The sequence below is a fragment of the Oreochromis niloticus genome, linkage group LG3 (assembly GCF_001858045.2).
Source record: "Oreochromis niloticus isolate F11D_XX linkage group LG3, O_niloticus_UMD_NMBU, whole genome shotgun sequence".
Taxonomy (NCBI): Eukaryota; Metazoa; Chordata; class Actinopteri; order Cichliformes; family Cichlidae; genus Oreochromis; species Oreochromis niloticus.
In genome coordinates this window covers 73725876-73746129 of record NC_031967.2, presented here as the reverse complement: position 1 = coordinate 73746129, position 20254 = coordinate 73725876, and the positions used below count along the sequence as shown (strand labels likewise).

At 39.8% G+C, this 20254-nt stretch overlaps 1 long non-coding RNA gene across 2 annotated transcripts; it reads left to right on the top strand.

Moving 5' to 3' along the window:
* Nucleotides 1–403: 403 nt before the first annotated feature.
* On the top strand, nt 404–20231 carry LOC112846546 (uncharacterized). Of its 2 annotated transcripts, XR_003219551.1 has the most exons (4): nt 404–672; nt 10116–10522; nt 17742–17869; nt 20197–20231. It is a non-coding gene; the product is annotated as an uncharacterized LOC112846546 (long non-coding RNA). The 2 variants fall into 2 exon arrangements; XR_003219552.1 differs by lacking the exon at nt 10116–10522.
* Nucleotides 20232–20254: the final 23 nt, after the last annotated feature.

The window sequence follows — 20254 nt, the reverse complement described above, 5'->3', positions numbered from 1 at the left end:
AACTGAACTAAAAATAAAGTTCAGTTCACCGCCTCGGATCTCTGCTCCTCCTGCCTTTCTGTCATCCACCTGCCAGCGTGTTGCATCTGCTGGTCTCCACCACTTGCTAATGTTACTGAATCTGTGGCAGCTCCGCCATAGCCACTGCCAAACAACTGAGTCATTTTTACACATCTCCCAGCATCTGGCCAATCCACAACCTTTCAGTGTTTATACCGTTGCGGGGGGAAAAAAACGAAAAAAAAACCATCGGCCCATAAAAACAAAAAATCACCATGGCAAGTCCAGCTATGCAGACGAGATAGGCCCTAATTTTGAAGTAACATCCCACGTGGTTTCATTATGCAGCTGAGTCACGTGACCGCACAGCAACAAATCACAGCAGAGCCCGGGAAAGGGGGCGGAGCAAGATGTGTGTGTGTGCAGTAGATGAGGCGAGCATAGAGAGAGCTGCTTTTCATAAAACGGGACTTAAGTAGTAAACTTACAGGAACATATACCACTACCAACGTTTGGATCGATATCTGCATCGATCTGCACACCCTTGTCTCCTGGATCGTAGCTGAGATCAGCGTGAACCACGTGGGTCTCTGCTCCCTGATCTGTTTCCTGTGTTTAGAAGACTTCCAGCTTCGTTACGGAGTTTCTCTCGGTTTGTGGGCTCATCTAAAGGTAAGCACCGAGCTAACTTTAATGTGGGTTCAGTTTATGTTGAGTTTATCTCTGTTGCGAACAATAGATTGATTGGTATACACTGGAGTTAGAGAGACTGTAGAGTTTGTGATTGCTTGCAACATTATAATCTGGCGGTTGCTAACTGCGGTCAAGTGAGCCTTCACTTACGAAGTCACAGTCAAGCCAGCCTCACCGCAAATGCTGTTGCGCTATTCTTACGCATATTACGGTACGGGTGCCGACAGGTTTGCAAGCATGAAAGTCTTCTTTATGGTGTCAAAATGCATTTTCTAGTGTTTATTTTCTGTGTATTTTGTTTCATGCTTTTAAAAACAGGCCTGTTTAAAAGCAGGGCAACTTTGAATCATAAAGTGTATCATAGGTCATTGGATTGCTCAGCAAAACAGGAAGTGTGAAGAACAGCATGCTTTTGCAGAGTTGCAGAGAATATTGCCTAAGAGAACAACAGGAAATGATCTTTGGGTCATAAAACTAGACATGAGGAGCTAGGTTGCAGGTGTCTTTGCAGCTATACAAATAACAGTACTCTAGAATTAAAATAGAGAAGTGACAGTTGTGGAAGAGAGTGCATTTTTCACTATTTCAATTCTCAAACCACTCCGATACTCGAAATAATACACACACACACACACACAGACACACACACACACAGATATATATAGGTATATGTGTGCATATATGTATGTGAAATGATAACATATTTAAAAAGCATTGTCTTCTCACTATACTGAACGTATAACCCACCAAGTAAAATTGATGTACTGTATAGTTCCCAAGAAATTACACTATAGCAATTCACATTCTCATATTTTAGCTGATATTAAAGGAAAACTGTAAGAAGTGACGCAGATGTCTTCCTGGATTATGACTCTGGGCCAACCCCACTCTTCCTCTTCCACCCCATAGCCAAAATTACTGTATGGTTCCAGAGAAAATTAATACTAAACTATACACAAATTACTGTAGTTTTTCATCTTTGAACTCCAATTAAAGGGAAACTGTAAGAGTTGACAGAGATATTTCACTAGATCCTGACTCTAGGGCATTCATTCAAAGTACAGTAATGTAATTTGGGTAACGTTTACTAGGGGTGCAACGATACACAAAATTCACGGTTCGGTTCGGTTCGATACTTTGGTGTTACGGTTCGATATTTTTTCGATACAAGAAAATGTTCATGCTTTTTTAATTTGTCATTTATTAAAATTATAAATATATATTTTAACTCAAAAGTACAGTTTTTAAATTTAATGTTGTTGAAACAACAAAATAAAAAAAATAAATCTATCTGATGGAGAAATCCCTCATCTTTGGAAAAGAGAGTTTATTACAGAGAAATGGCTCTTTCCAAAAAAAAAGCTATACTATACGCTTCTTCTGGGGTATATTCTCAGCAGCATATTAAACATATCAGGTCCCCATAAGGAGAATCATGTGCTAACAGCTGTCTAAATGACTTGGGTAAAGTTTGTAGCATGCGTGCTTGTTGTTTTTGTCTGCTTCCACTTGTCTTTGCACTAGGATGATGTCGGCGTTGTGTTCGTTGTGTTCCCACTAGTGCTGTCAGCGTTAATCTGAAATGACGTTAACGCCACAACACGGCAAATCTCGGTTAACGAGCTACCGCGGATCGCCCCGTGTCGGGCTGGACGGCGTCAACACGTTAACGAGCTAACTGCGCTAACGCAGTAGTTCCCACCAGTGGCGTGTCTAGAAAATTTTTGTTGGGGGGGCCAGGTAGGGGCACAGGTTTGGAGAAGGGTGGCAGATAATGTTAAAAAAAAAAAAAAAAAATCTACCAACCGTTAACCATAATTCAATAACCCTATAAACCTAATAACCGAATGTGCTTTTACCTCTTATTAGAATGAGATTTTAACCACTACGGTGCAAAGTTTTTAAATACTGCGTTGATAAAGTACAAGAGATATAATCAGTGCTTTGTCAGTGTTTATTATTATGTTAACTTTATCTGCCTATTAAAAAAAGGCAGATTAAAAAAAGAAGATAATCTTCTCACAAACTGATGTTTGATTTTGAAACAGGAAAAAAGTGGGGAAACAAATGAAAAGACTAACATTTGAATGAAACCTGAAAGCAAGTAAATACTTTCTATGCTGCCTTATGGTAAACTTTGGTAATACTGATGTATAAAGAACAACACTGGCTGATGATGAAATACAGTCAGCTGGCATGGGGACACTGCCAGTATTAACCTGCAGGGCTGGACTGGGACAAAAAATCGGGCATTTTGACCAGAGACCGGCCCACCAGGTATTAAAGCCATAAAGCCTTTGAATGAAAACAGACGCTGTTGTGACAGTGATGTACACTGTCTTTTTGGTATATGTATGATTTCTATACATTTTACATCAGATAAAAACTTTGCTAGCAAGATTCAGATAATTATTTAATAAAAACTAGATATTTTAAATGATAATAAGAAAGAAAAGTATTTCTTTGTGTCCCCCTTTCCCTGTTAATGCCCTACCTGGCCCCCTGGCAAAACATTGCTTGACCCGCCCCTGCACAGTTACCAGCTGTCAGCTACTTAGAAAAGGATCCTGGTGTTATTTGTCTCTCAGAAACAGTTCATAACTTCCCTTCAACTCATTCATGTCACTTAAAAGTTAAACCTGTTTCTCCATCACCTGTTCAGCTCTGATGATTCAGTAAGGACATCTCCTGGTTTCATCTTCATGTTTCCCTCTCACCACCAGTGTTGGGCAAGTTACTTTGAAAAAGTAATTCAATTATAGTTACTAGTTACTTCTTCAAAAAAGTAACTGAGTTAGTAACTGAGTTACAATATTCTAAAAGTAATTAATTACTTGGAAAAGTAACTATTGCGTTACTTTAAAAAAAACAAAAAACGTTTAACCCTCTGTGGTCCAGGGTATAATTGGCCATTTTTTTACTACTCTTGATTTTCCCTCCACATATTACCTTTAAAAACTATTTACTTTGCCTTGTTTGGTATCATTCTTTTTAGCGCAACCTCACGTGCCTGAATTTACAGTTATGTTCTCATTTTGTCATACTGTACAACCAGAATTGATCTAAAATCAGACAAAAAACATAAAATCAGAGTAGAAAAAGTTATATTTTTACTGTAACAACCACAAACATGTTTAATGAATCATATTTCATAACTTCAAATGAAAATATTAATTGTCAATTTTAAAATCCTATGCACAAGTTTTTCAAACAACAAAGTTATTTGCATCCATTTACCTTTTACCCTTTTTTTAAATAACCATTTCAAACTATTTACAGAACAATCAGCTGTTCTGCATTCAATAAGATGCCGCACAAATTATTTGTGACACTCCAAAAAAATATTTTCTGTCCACTATAAAGGAGAACATCACAGCCTGATACCTGCAGGTCTGACAGCAGCAGATTATCACTCCTGTTTCTACCTGGAGACAGCAGTCGCAACGTCACAAATCTCAGATCTCAAAACTCTCTCTCTCTTTTTCTGTTCTCTTTCTCTCGCCGTCAATCTTAAAACTTCCCCTGTTTTGTTTTGTTTTTTTGCTCATAAGCAGAGAGTGCTTGCTAGCGCTAACGTGGCGAAACTATTGAGGAAAAAACGCCGCGTATATATTGTTTATCATGACTCTGGTTTTACGTGGCCTATCGACACAATTTATAAACTGGTATATATCACCTTGTTGCTTTGTCTTTAAGTGGTCATGTGATTGGCTTACCACGACTACTTTATTCTTCCTCAGTCAAACAGCAGCACTGATGCGATTGTTTTGCCCCCTGAGCTCCAGGTGTTGTGCTAGACAGTGATCGTGATTACCGTCCGCGGGAGTGCGCAGCTGCTTAAAGCTGTAGCGTCCAGATTACTTACAGCTACTTCCGTGCAACTGATATAAGATGCAGTAAGCTGAACACAGCGTCAACCATCTGTTTGTTGAAAAATAGTAATGGACCGCGTTTCCTTGTTAGTAACTTTAACGCCGTTGTAACGATAGGAATAGTAATTAGTTAGATTACTTGTTACTGAAAAAAGTAACGCCGTTATTCCCATCACTGCTCACCACATATCCAAACCGATATCATGACCAGCAACTTTACAGCTGTGGCTCCAGCAAACATCAGCTGATACTAGAAAGTAATATTAAATAAATTGTAACACCTGATCAAGCTTAAACGTGCTGCTGTTGTTTAGCTTGACATCCGCTGGTTTCCTCTTTCTGGCGCAAAGTGGGAGATAAACAAACATGAGAGAAAAGCTGATCAGCTGATCATTGATCAGTTTCATGATTGAAGTAGGAACTAGAGATGGCACGATACCACTTTTTTATGTCCGATACCGATACCGATATCATAAATTTGGATATCTGCCGATACCGATATTGATCCGATATAAGAATAATAAGAATAAGAACAACTTTATTTATCCCGAGGGAAATTCTTTTGTCATGTACATGCTCAAAGCAGCAGGAGAGACAGAGGAACAGATGAAATAGATACAAGATATACAATATATACAATAAGAATAGTGTACAGTAGTGCTGGGCGATATGACGATATATATCGTGTGGACGATAGAAAAGTTTCTATCGTGCCATTTGTCTTCTATCGTTTCTAACCCGAATTTTACAAATTATTACATAAAATATATCATTAACCCTTTAAAACCGGTCGGAGCAGGCAAACTCCGTTTTCCCTAACTATTTTTAAATCCCTGTAGAACTGTAACCACGTAAGGTAGCGCAATAATGGTTTTTTTTGCATATGAAACGGTAGGAGTTGTACTTACATCTTATTCCATTAGCTTGCCCTAGGTCACGGTTTCCTTCCACACATAGCTTTGCAAAAATTGCATAAAAAGCACTTCCAGCAACAAAAACATAATATTCCAGACTTGCAGCAACAAAAACATAATATTCCAGAAACAGGCTTTGCCGATCTGATCAGCTGTTCATAACACTTCCTACGTTGGAATATAACTCAGCGTGAACTATCGCATGTCCGCCATTACATGTCCGAAACCGGAAGTGATGTCATTTCGCGGAAAATGTAGTTTTTTAAGCTTCAAAGCCTATGTTGGTGTTTTTAAAAGTCATGTTTGACTTTATGTTCTTCTGTATCGTTTCTGGGATGCTTAGAAGTCAAATTACACTGCTGTAAATCGTTTATTTTGATGCACATGCTGTGTTTTTGCAAATTTGCATTTATTTATTTTCATTTTTCCTGTAGTATATAAAAATTTGTGTATCTCAAAAATAAAACTATGAAGACACTCAAAATAAATCAATTTTAAGATAAGCTCTGGTGGACTTGGTTCTATGGTAGGTCTTAAAGGGTTAAATAGCCTGTGCAAATATATTAATGTTGTCTTCTCACTTTACATACTCTTAACTTTATGCAAGAGAAAATAAAGTATAAAAAAATGACATTTTTCACAAAGAAACTCTGTCTTGTTGTTTTGCAACATGGTGCTGCTTTACATGCACCCGGATTTGCGACATGCTTTACAGTAACTCAAAACAAAGACTGCACCCTCTCCACTCGCTGTTTAAAGACTGCATACTTTCCAGATGACCACAGGTCAGGTGGTATATCGTGATATATATCGTTATCGTGATATAAAATAATTCATATCGTGATAAATATTTTTTCCATATCGCCCAGCACTAGTGTACAGTAATATACAGTAGGATAGTGCAAGACAAATAATCGGATAACTCTAACAAAGTAATATACATAACTATATCCTGGTGAATAAATAACTAATCTATCAGTGCAGGCGGTTCTAGAAAGTGACAAGTATTGTGCAATAGAATAAAGGGAGTAGCAGCATATGATGGGGGGATGAAAACAAATATTCAATAAGTACTCTTGGGTAATATTGCACGGTCTGGGAGGGAACAGAATAACATAGGTAATAGTCTCAGGAGAATCACCTACAGAGTGAGGAAGAGTTAAACAGTAGTGTGTTTTTTAATCAATAAAACTGTTTTTTTTTTTAATATCTTGCCGCATTTTGTATAAGTTCATACTCAAGTTTAAATAAACAACAACACTAAAGCTATTCTGTTATACCTGTATGTAAAAAATACACTGCACCCAAAATATTTCATAGTTCAGCTACACTGATCAATCTAATTAACTTAAACCTGCTCCATCCTCCCTATTCTGGTATTTTAAAGAGTACTTAGCAGAAATATTAAGCAACCTAAGTAATAGGGTTGCAAACTCTCAGCAAAAAAAAAAAAAGGGAACCACCCCCCACCTCATGATGCTTAATCGACGTAATCAACTTTCATTTGATGCAGTGTGAAAAAAAAATGCACAGAAATAAATTATTTTTCAAGAATAATTAAATAGATTCAACATCTTTCTTCTACAGAATTGCAGACTGCACAGATGGTACCTTCCCAAAGGAAAAAGTAGTATAGCTTACTAGGATTTATTAGACTTAACAGTTACTATATACAGTAATGGACTTCTATACATTTTACATCAGATTAAAACTTTGGGTGTAAGATTCAGATAATTATTTATTAAAAGCTAGACATTTTAAATGAGAATAAGAAAGAAAAGTCTTTGTGACCCCTTTTCCCTGTTAATGCCCTATCGGCCCCCCTGGCTAAACTTTGCTAGATCCGCCCCTGCACAGTTACCAGCCGTCAGCTACGTAGAAAAGGATCCTGCTCTAGAAAGTAATATTAAATAAATTCTAACGACAGCTTATCAAGGTTAAACGTGCTGCTGTTGTTCAGCCGCTGGTTTCCTCTTTGTAGTGCAAAGTGGGCCAAAAACAAAGAAGAGAGACGGACTCGCGACAGAAAAGCCGATCAGCTGATCATTAAGCAGTTTCACGATTGAAGTAGCAGCAGGAAGGGAGGGAGAGAGAGAGGCAGTCGCTCCATATATCGGTTGTTAAGCTTAACGTGGGAACGCTTTACAAACATTCAGAGATGAACTTACACACTTGCTTTACTTCTCTCTGGGATAACTTCCTCGGAGATGAAATGCTGGATTGCTAGTGAGGCTACAAATACACACAGCCGCTCTATCACGTGACCACACTGTTCCGACCTGCTACGGTTATGAGGCAAGTTACGCCGTGTCGCAAGTTTTGTGAGGTGCTTTTTTGATATTTAATGGATCAGATTACATTTTTTATTTCTCTCCGATATCCGATCCAGTAATTTACGTCAGTATCGGACCGATACCGATACGTAATATCGGATTGGTCCATCTCTAGTAGGAACAGGAGAGGGAGGGGGAGAGAATGAGAGGAGACGAGGCAGCTGTGCAGCAAAGACACAGAATAACTCCAGATTTGTTTCTTTTTTTCATTATAGCAAAAGTACGGGACAAACTGCATCTCTTCTCAGCTCAATACAAAACGTGTACTATTTTCTCTGAATGAGGGACGATTCCATTTTTAAGGAGCCGTTGGAAACTAATAACTAAACTTATGAATAAAGTTCACTATCAATAACATCACAGCACCCACCCAACTGTATAGAAACTCCGTCGTGCTAGCTCACGCAGTACGAATTACTGTAACTGACTGTAAACAGTCAGCGCAACGAAAATAAACTCCACCTAAACTTGTTTTATATCTGACCCAGATAGACTGCAGGTCATAACTTCTTACCTGAAGTTCAGTTCACCTGACACTCGGACCAGCGGCCGCCTCGGGTTTCTGCTCCTGCCTCCCCTTCCCTCATCCACCAGCTGGCCTCTGTGGAAGCTCCGCCACAGCCACCACCAAAAAACTGAATTAGTTTTACACATCGACCAGCATCTGGCCAATCCACCACCTCTCATTGTTCATGCCGTTACAAAAAAAAAAAGTCATCAGCCCACCGGGCAAATGCCCGGTTTGCCCGATGATCAGTCCAGCTATGTTAACCTGCAACCAAATCTGCAGCTCCATAAAGCTATGTTACGACTTGGATTATATCTTATAATTCATAACTCTTATGTTAGCTCCCCCCAGTAGCCTACTGTCTGATATATTTGACGGTTGCAATAATTCTTTAAGTGTTATTTTTTCCTTGGTATTCTAATTTTACCGAAGTTTACTAAACTCAACAAACTTAATATTACTTACAGGGACATTTATTCTCTCCTCATTTTCTTTCGCCGAAGAATTGTTTTCTGCGGTGCCGTGTTTCGTGCTTGGCTCTCCTACCTTTGCTAACGTGATGCTCATAGTGCAGAAGCCGATGCTGCATTCACTTACACTCAGATATCTGAGCTTCACTGTGAAAACACAATCGTACGTTTGATATTTGATTGAATTGTATTGTTTTAGCTTCGGGGTGGCACCTGGGGTGGCCAGTCTGGTTGGGGGGGTGGCCTGTGCACCCCCAGGCCACCCCGCTGGACACGCCACTGATTCCCACCCATGTAATTGAGTATTGCGTGGCACATCCGACATACTGTTTTACTTTTGTCCATGATGCGCTTACCTTCACGGTCATACTTCACATGAAGACCAAAATAGTTTCAAAGGCCAGATCTGAATGAGGGTGGGGGAGTGTCAATTTCCCATGTTGCAAAGAGCTTAGCTTCTGCCTTGCTAGCTTGCGCTGCGCTCAGTGGATCTGCGCTCGACAGTGCAGCCTAGGCAGAGTAGTCGAACGCAGATACACTGAGCTCTCGACGCAGACAGCATCGTCAGAAGAATAGTTGATAAAATAAATTAAAAATTTTGTATTGTTCGATACATATGCGTACCGAACCGAAAGCACTGTATTGAACGGTTCAATATCGATACGAGTATCGTTGAACCCCTAACGTTTAGTATTAATTTTCTCTAAAAACTGTACATTAATTTTGGCTATGCGTCACAGGGTAAAGAGTGGGGATGGCCCAGAGTCAGAAACCAGTGGAATATCTGTGTCACCTCCTATAGTTTTCCTTTAAAATGAGCTCAAAGATGTGAATATTAAGAGTACGGTTATTTGTATAAAGTTTAGGATTAATTTTCTCAGAAACTGTTCAGTAATCTTGGCTGTGGGTGAAAGGGTAAGGAGTTGGGGTCACCCAGAGTCAGAATCCAGTGAAATATCCCTCTCACCTCTTATAGTTGCCCTTTATTCTAAGCTCAAAGATGAGACTATTCAAAGTATAGTACTGTAAATTGGGTATAGTTTGGTATTTTCTCTGGAGCTGTTTTCATGGTTATTTATCCCGAATATTGTCTCAGTATGTCTGATACTAAAAAGAAAGTGGAAACTTTCAGGACAGAGTTTTGGAATGATTGTAAAACTGTAATTGTGCTTATGTACATCTGGATAATGACACAAACTAGTGTGTGGAGCTTCAAGTTGAATAAATAAATTACTTTTTTCATGACATCAATAACTAAACTCTAAATAGTAGGTATGTTTAAGACGGTTCCTCTTTTTTGAGAGAATCTCCCCTGCTTTTCACAGGGCACAGGTGAAGCAGCGGTTGCAAGAAAAACCGAATGAAAGTAACTAAATACAATAAAATGGAAAAAAAAATGGCCTGGGGCGCACTGACAGAGGCGAGGCTGCCAGACACTGGCGCCACCAGACCCTCCCTCTGACCACCACCAGTAGGCAACGGGTGAAGTTTCTTGCCCAAGGACACAACGACCGAGACTATCCAAGCCAGGGCTCGAACCAGCAACCTTCAGATTACAAGACGAACTGCCAACTCTTGAGCCACGATCGCCTCATAATAAATCAAAATGTGCTCATATACCTTGAGTCACAGGCTGAAAAGCTTCTGATGAAGAAGCTGCTAAAGATGAGGCTCCTAACACTGCAGAATGCAATGCAGTGTTAGAATCGATGAAATGGCAGGTGACAGCTAGGTAAGCCTCTGTGTTAATGGAGGTCCACATATCAGATGTCAAACTAACTGCAGAAGTCTTTGCCACAGTCAGTTTTTCTGTTTGTTTGGACTCTTTGTATCTTTGGACCACCATAGCTTTCAAATCCTAAACAAAAGAAAGTGCAGCTCTTAATATGGAAATATGGGCAAAATGGAAACATGCTTCATATTTTAAGATGCACACCTGCCTTGTGGGGAAAACATAGTTAGTGTTCAAAGCTTTAACACGCTTTCTAAACTCACGGTCCTCCACAATAGTGAAGGGCTGGGAATCTTCTATCACCATGTTGGCCAAGGCCTCATCCACATCATTCTTCTCCCCTGATAAAACAAACAGAACATTAAGAAATTACATATATCAGTAAATACAGCCCAAATAGGAATGAATGACATAGGGCAATATAAATGCATCACATGACCAGTGTTGGGACTAACGCGTTATTAAGTAACATGTTACAGTAACTACGTCATTATTGTGGTAACGAGCACGGTAACTAGTTATTATGACAAAATCAGGAACGCGTTACTCGTTACTGGGATTTAGATAGGCTTGTTATTCGTTACTTCGTGTGGTGGCTATCGCGGAGCTTCCACAGATTCAGTAATATTAGCAAGTGGTGGAGGCCAGCAGGTGGATGAGAGAAAAGGGAGGCAAGAGGAGAGACCCGAGGAGTCCGAGTGTCAGGTGAACACAATTTCAGGTAAGAAGTTATGACCTGCAGTCTATCTGGGTCAGATATAAACCAAGTTTAGGTGGAGTTTATTTTTGTTATGCTGACTTTTTCGTACTGTGTACTAGCTAGCATGACGGAGTTTCTATACACGTGGGTGGGTGCTATGATTTTACTGATAAGGTTAATTATTAGAGTTGCCAACCATCCCCTAAAAAGGGAATCGTCTCGTATTCAGAGAAAATATTATGCGTTTCGTATTGAGCTGAAAAGGGACGCAATTTGTCCCGGACTTCAACTACAATGAAAAAGACAAAGCTGGAGTTTTTCTGTCTTTGCTGCACAGCTGCCTTTTCTTCGCTCATTCTCTCCCCTCCCTCTCCTGTTTCTACTTCAATCATGAAACTGATCAATGATCAGCTGATCGGCTTTTCTTTCTTGTTTGTTTATCGCCCACTTTGCCCCAGAAAGAGGAAACTAGCGGAAGTCGCGCTAAACAACAGCAGCACTTTTAAGCTTGATCACCTGTTGTTAGAATTTATTTAATATTACTTTCTAGTATCAGCTGATGTTTGCTGGAGCCACAGCTGTAAAAGCTGCTGGTCATGATATCGGTTTGGTTATCTGGTGAGAGGAAAACATGAAGATGAAACCAGGAGATGTCCTTACTGAATCATCAGAGCTGAACAGCTGATGGAGAAACAGGTTTACCTTTTAGGTGACATGAATGAGTTGAAGGGAAGTTATGAACTGTTTCTGAGAGACAAATAACACCAGGATGCTCTTTGTTTTTATGTAGCTGACAGCTAGTAAGTGTGCAGGGGCGAACCTAGCGAAGTTTTGCCAGGGGGCTAGGTAGGGTATTAACAGGGAAAGGGGGGCACAAAGAAATACTTTTCTTTCTTATTCTCATTTAAAATATCTATTTATGCATATATACCATCAGAACAGTGTACATCACGGTCACAACAGCGTTTCTTTTCATTCAAAGACTTTATGTCTCTAGTCAAAATGCCCGGGCCAAATCTTTTGTCCCAGTCCAGCCCTGTATGCAGTTCCTCTGGAGTCTGGTGTTACCTACATCTTCTACATTTTCTGGTTTTATTTAATCAAAAGCACCACGACTGCAGTTTTTGTGTTGGATGTAAAAAGCGCACATGACGCTGTGACGTAGGCTAGAATCATGGCGGCGGTCAACGACGGTCCAGGCGTGGGATTTCTCTCGTAGAAAAATGCACATAATTTTTTCCTTTCTATTGGTAGGTGGCACAGTGGACTTGTGGCAAGTAAGCAAGCTAGAAGACTGGCAATCCTGCTGGGTATCCAGTTACGGAAGCAACACATTAACAAGAGAATTCTGAGTAAAACCAAAGTTACTTTCCGTAGTAACTAGTTACTTTGAAAGTAACGAGCAACTTGAAGTAACTGAGTTACATTTCATAAAAGTAACTAGTAATGTAACTAAGTTACTAATTTAAAGTAACTTACCGAACACTGCAAATGACTGTATCCTTACAACCTAAAAAATCTTACCTGAGCTTGGTCCACCAGGGTTAGTGTCCTTGTTTTCATGCAGGGCTCTGAAAACACCCCACCACTTACCCGCTTCGTCCGACTGAGCCCGGGGAACCATCCGACTGAACCTACTCCTACTCCTGCAGCAAGATTTTAAAAAAAATCAGTTTTATTGATTATAGAATACACTATATCAGATTCATATCGGTATCAGCAGATATCCAAATTTATCATATCGGTATTGGTATCGGACATAAAAAAAAGTGGTATCGTGCCGTCTCTACCAATAAGCACAGTTGCTGTAACAGTACATTCAAGGGCTGCAGCTCTCCCGCTGCCAGCCGTACACATCACAGACAACAACAGAAGCAGAGCACAGGTTTTAAGCCGGCGAGGTATGATTATAGATGTGGTGCTGGTGAGTCCATCTCACCTGCAGCAGCATTACAGACCAGCCACACTAATAAAGCATTTTCTTTTTAATTATACACTTTGTCCTTATTATGTCCTGGGTTTTCACTAGTGGTGCAACGGATCAAAAATCTCACTGTTCGGATCCGATCACGGTTTTAAGTCATGGATCGGATCAATTTTCGGATCAGCAAAAAAAGAAAAAAAAGACAAAAATCCAACTCACCATTTACTTATTTAGGTATTTATTTGCCTATTAAAAAGCATTAAACTCAAGACTCATTCCACGCACTTATATAAAAACAAATTAAGGTGCAATATAGGACAGTACAGAGCTTTATATCTACCACTCCGCTGTGATATAGTGAGCGGTCACGTAGCTTTCCGTTGCCCTGGAGGTCCACCCATTTGTAGTTTGGGCAACAGAAGAAGCCTGGGACAGTTCAGCCATAATGTTAAACTTGTGCTCTTACATGCTTGGAACAATTTTATCACTGAAGTGGATGGGATATCATAGCGTAGCTCAAGCACTTTCATCTTAGTTTAAACCCCTTGTTTTGCACAATGGAGTACGGCCTCATGTCTGCAGCTAAACACTCCAATAGCTTTTGTAATAGCTTTAGCTCGGTCAAATTGGGCAGCAAAGGGCTGAAAAAATACCACAAACTCCTCTGCTCCTCACTTGGACCACTAGCGCTGGCCATAACTACCACTTGACAGACTGACTACCATACACATACTTTTTTTCGAATCTTCGGATCACGTGCGTGCTGAACCGTGGAGCGGGCTCGGTTCGGTATATGGATCAACCGTGATCCGTTGCACCACTAGTTTTCACTATTTAATAATAAAAAAGGAACCATCACAAAAACACTTAAGGTCATGAAAATTAATTGAGATTTAGCAATTAAATGGCGCATCCACCTTATTTATTGAAAAGTATTGGTATCAATATCGGTGATACTGACCCGTATTTACTTGGTACCAGGTCTATACCAAAATATGCAGTATCGCACACCACTAGATGCGAGTCAACTAGCACCCCCTCTGGCCAAGTGCCATAGCCTATAGCCAGATTAACTTGTGACACACATCTGCACCACGTCTGAATTCCTTTTCATGCACAATACATTTGTAACTTTCTATTGTGTCTGTTTGTGCGTCTTGCAAATAAACCTTTAAACTGAATGAAATTATATCATGTATTCATTTTTTGCCTACATCAGTAAGAAATGCCAAATTATATACACAAAGTTACAGAAATCACCACTCCAAATGTTCATCATGATTTTAATATTTTTGTTTTCTTTAACCCTTTAAAGCCGATCGGAGCGGGCGCGCTCCGTGTTGTGTAACTATTTTTAAATCCCTGTAGAACTGCAACCACGTAAGCCAGCGCAATAAATTTTTTTGCATATGAAACTAGAGGAGTTGTACTTAGCTTGTCCTAGGTCACGGTTTACTTCCACATATAGCTTTGCAAAAATTGCATAAAAACCACTTGCAGCAACAAAAACATAATATTCCAGAAACACACTTTGCCGATCCGATCAGCTGTTTGTAACACTTCCCACGTTGAAACAGACATCAGCGCGAACGATCGCATGTTCGCCATGACCTGCCTGAAACCGGAAGTGACGTCATTTTCGCGGAAATGTAGTTTTTGACCTTAAGGGCCTCATCAGCCTAAACTGGTGTTTTTAAAAAATATGTTTGACTTTATGACTTTCTGAATAGTTTCTGGGATGCTTAACTCAAATTGCACTGCTGGAAATAGTTTAATTTGATGCACATGCTGGTTTTTGCAAATTTGCATTATAATATTATTTTCGTTTTTCCTGCAGTATATAAAAATTGGTGTATTTCAAAAATAAAACTATGAAGACACTCAAAATAAATTTCCTGGAAACTATTTTGTGCAAATTTTTTTTATTTACAGTTTTGAGGCATAAGCCTCTTAAATTTCTCTAACTAGAAATATATGTTAAAAAAACAAAAACAATTTTCAATTTTTTTGGTAGTTTATTGCACTTTTTTGCAATTTATGTAATTACTATGCACTTAATGCATACATATTATTAAAATTTGGGCTATAATGGTTGTATTGATGTATAGCAACTTGAAATGCTCCCCAAAATGGCACTACAGCATGTAAAAATATAATATAAGCTCTGGCAGACTTGGTTCTATGGTAGGTCTTAAAGGGTTAACAATGCAATCGGTCTTGAACAAATATTTGATTAGTGTTGTCAGATCACATCCTGTAAGCAGAGTCTGCCTGTGTCTTTTCTATGGAAATGAACATGTGTGTGAAGGTTCTCAGTCATCCAGGTCATCGTAGTCTATGGAGCTTGGAAAGGAAAGTGTCTGGACTTCTTTAAATTGCTTGAAGACATTTCAGCTCTCATCCGAGAAGCTTCTTCAGTTTTAGGGTCAAATGGTGGCTACGTCCACACTAGCCCGGATAGATTTGAAAACGGTGTTTTCATCGGAAAACGCTCCACATCCACACTAATGTTTTCAGTTTCTTTCAAACAGTTGCGTGTCCATACTGAAACGGCTGTAAAAGCTTACGTTCCTCGATTCATCCAGCGTCTTTTTTCTGTCTGCCGTTTATTTACTTTCTGGCTCTTTGAAACGTCACGGCAAAAATCTCAAGGAAAAGCACCAAGTTTTTTTTAATGGGCTGACAATGAGGTGGAATTGTTGCTGTGAGTAAAACAAAAGTACAAAGTTGCAAAAGTGAGTGAGAATCAAAGAAGTTGAAGAAAAGCTATCTGGAGAATGTACAAACATATTAATATTTAATAGAGCTGGCAAAATTGAGAACAAACAAAACAACTGCTGTACAATGCGTTGTACAGCAACACAACAAATTAAAAATCCTTGATGGAAAGGGATTGTCTGAAATACTGAAGTGACACAACGATTAGCCTAATAGGGCTTTTGGAGCGTGATGTCACGAGAGGGGGCGTGGCCAGGATTTTTGGTTGAGGCACCATGTTTCTGGGCCAAACAAAGTGCTAGCGAAAGAGGACCAAAATGTTGGAAGTGATAGCAGAGCTGTACGTTTGAATTTGTTTCCAACATCCCTCAGTCAGGACATGCTATATTGTATTTAGATGGAAGCTAGCGAGCTAACTTGCTGCTAATTTCCAACTCCGTTAAATGTCATGAATTCCGTTTCGTTTTCATGGATGCCTGGATGATAAACTCAATTGTTACACATGGTAGAGCAGAACGCTGATCATTTTATTACGGATGAAAGACTATAGATAGTTTTTCAACTCTCAGTGATGCCACAGTGATCGTGTGATTCATGGACCTGCAGCGGAGTTTGAACCCAGACACGGCTAGTGACGTCAGACTTAAAGACCGGATAAAGAGTGATATGAACATATCTATAACTTACTGGAATGAAAATGTCTGGAGCACACCAACACATATTTGGAGATGGAAGAGAACTGGATATCAGCTCGTCTCACAGCTGCTATCCAGACTAGACGCCTTCTTTTGGTAACATCCGATACATGAGCTGCCTCATGTTGCGTCCAAGTGGGGAAAGAATGAAAAGATAAACCATTTTCAACCTTATTCCCTTGCCGGCCGTGCGATCTAACATTACAACCGACCGCACAGCAAGCACGAACCATAGCGGGTGTTATCCGTGTGCTTTCGGTCCTCTTTTGCTTGCGCTTTGTTTGGCCCAGAAACATGGCACCTCAACCGAAAATCCTGGCCACGGCCCCTCTCGTGACATCAGTAATTATGTTAGTAATCACATGACGAACTGCATAAACAAGTGCTAATACTAACAGCCAATAACCGCCTAAAACCATAAATTAGCCTGCGTAATACTGCATATACGTAACTGCTATTAATTAACATAAAGTGCCAAACAATAGTGTATACTCACAGGGAATGCCTTTTTATGAACCGTTCACAAAATAGAACACATGTTAATCAGTCAATTGTCTGAGTCTGTCTGACACTTCTTCTGTCCACGCACAGATTATGGCTGTGTCCCAATTTAGAGACTGCACGCTTGAAGTACGCGTTTTGAGTGCGATTACGTCACTGCCACGCGACGACGGCTGTCCCAATCCAAAGTGTACTCCAAATGCGCCGTCGATATCCCCAAATATCAACCGTGGTCCGGTGCACGCTTCGTGGTCCCATATATCCCACAATTATGGGCTCAAATTGTGGTCATAAATATTTTGTACTTGTTAATCAGTTTTGTACTTCTATATCAGGATTTATTTGTGTAAAGAATTTGTGTGTGCGTAAAAAAGATTTGTGTGTGGACTTAGCCAAAAAATACGTGTGAAACTCTGCAAATTACAAGTACGAATTTTGACCCTACTTTTCATCTGATTGGCCAATGTTATGTCAATCACAAATTTAACTATCCAATCAGAAAATAGATGGGTTTGGCTAATGGAGGGGTGCTTTATGGAGTGTATATCTGCACCTAATCACTGTCTGCGTTCATTATTTATACAAGCTTGCGTATGTGTGTGTGTGTGTGTAGTGCTGTACAAAGGTCACAGAGTTATTCTCAGAGCTGAGGTTCCCCTTTTCTAAATCTGTATGTTCTAGAACAAAAAAGAGGAAGCTGCCAGTTGTTTACAGGAGGAGAAGAGTCTGGTGGAGCAGCAGATGAACAATTTCAGCCATTTGGACTCAGCTCAGCCACTACAGAGGAAACAATGACTTCAACACAAAAGGTAAGACAAATATCACAGTTACACTGTTATTGAAACTGTGCACAGCTAGTTGGTTTTTAAAAACCTATTAACAGCAGCTTTTTCTTTTCCATCCTGGGCTCCTCCATACATACACAATTTACATTCACAAACAAAAAACTCAGAGGTTATAAGAAAATACAAAGATCATTTTTATCAGCACACATTGAAACAACAATATCATCAGTTGAACTCACAATTTTTTATGAGTAAAAGTAGGGCTGGGCGATATGACCCAAAATTCATATCTCTATATTTTTTTAGCTAGATGGCGATATACGATATATATCTCGATTTTTTTTTTATGAGCATTTATGAAATAATCATGCTCCATAAATAAAAGAAAACAATGTTGTTTTTGTGCATAACAAAGTGTTCACAATTGTGCAGTCAAAATGTAAACTAACAGACGCTGAGTATAATAACAAAGAGACAGATTTCACAGCTGCTCTATTCCCAAGTTCTACTGCTTGACTGACAGCCTGGAGTTTGAAATCCTCTTTGTAACCACGTCTCTTAACAGGTGCCATTTATGGCCCTTATACACACACAGTACGGTAATATTACGTAGGGCTGCTCGATTATGGCAAAAATGATAATCACGATTATTTTCACTGAAATTGAGATCTCGATTATTTGACGATATTTATTTAACAATAACAATGTATTGAATAATGACTTTAAAGATTGTCATAAAATAGTGTGCAAATACTGATAACAGTGCAAATGTTTGCAATATAAAAAATAAATGAAAAATGTAAACATCTATGTTTAGTGAACTTTGCAGTGTTGCTCTGTGGTGCAGCTACGACACTCTAGCAAAGTTTACACACTATGTCTACTTGATCCACGTCTGACTCTGCGAACCAATAATGTTTCCACACCACTGAAGTTTTTTTTTTACCTCTCTTTTCAACCAACAGCAGTCACTCTCCTCTCCAAATAACTTCTGCTTAGCTTTCCGAGCTTCCCTCGGTCCCCAACCCCCGGGCCTCGGACCGGTACCGGTTCGTGAGTCGTTTGTACCGGGCCGCGAGAGTTGAGGCTCAGGTGTGAAATGTATAGTTTTCAGGGTTTTTATCGGTTTTCAGCGTTATTTTGTTATCGTTTTTATCGTTTACTCGGTTTCCCTTGGTCTTTTCACGTGTGTTATGAATAAATTTTCTTTTTTTCGGTACCTGTACTAGTTTTATTTTGTTGTATTTATCCGCAACACCTTAAAGGCCGGTCCATGAAAATACTGTCGGGCATAAACCGGTCCGTGGCGCAAAGAAGGTTGGAGACCGCTGCTCTTAATTGTTGTGACACGTGTTCGAAATGCAGAGAGGTGCGCTCGATTTCCCACACGGAGCAGCGCGAGAGTAAAGCACGAGGGAGGGGCTAATAATCGGCTCAGTCATTTTTAATGATTGTTGAAAGCCCAGATCGTAATCGTGATTAAAATTCAATTAATTGAGCAGCCCTAATATTACGTTGAAGCACAGTACGTATCACTCCGCGAGGCACCAGACTACGGTAGCCGTAATGCTCCGACAATCCATCAAGTGGTGCAGCCCCGTAGCTTAGCAAAGTCGTATTAAAACATTTTTTGACAGATTGCTGAGCGCCGTGTACCAAGCAAAGTCGGTTCGCGGTCAGTAAGCACAACCAGAATTCATACATAAGGAGCACTGTCGATTTTTGAGAAAATGAAAGGATTTTAGGCCGTGTAGCCCCTGTGGGCTGCATGTCGTTAGCGTTGTTAGCTAGTTAGCGCGGTTAGCTCGCCAACATGTTGACGTCGTCCAGTGCCACGCACGGGGCGATCCGCAGCAACTCGCTAACGGAGATTTGCCACGTTCATCTTGTCATTGCCTGCAGGTGAAGCTAAGGGGGAGGAGGAGTTGTGTTAAATGAAGGAGAGGCGAGGCCGAGTAATGTTGCGTAGAGACAAAAGTGGACGAAAGAGAGGCAAACCTGCGGCTCCACAAGTATAATTATAACGTAACATATACTATATCGATATAAACGATATTGTCACGTCTTATGTCTCCTATGAAAATATATCTATATTTTAAAAAAAAACTCGATATATTGCCCAGCCCTAAGTAAAAGATTTTCTCAGCTGATCAATATTTCTTCAATATGTATTTTTCATTACAACTCTCATTGTACCACATCATTGAAATGTGATAATTTCTCTAGAAGGTGATGGTAACACACCTACAATGTGTTTTTTGACATGTTTGATTCCACTGATGGAGAGAGTTTCTGTTTGTTCCACGACTGCATTTCACTCACTGCCTCTGTTTGTATCTCTGTCACTGCAGGACCAATATGGAGCAAGAAGTCAGCGCTCTCAGGAGGCCGACAAACCTCACAGAAGAA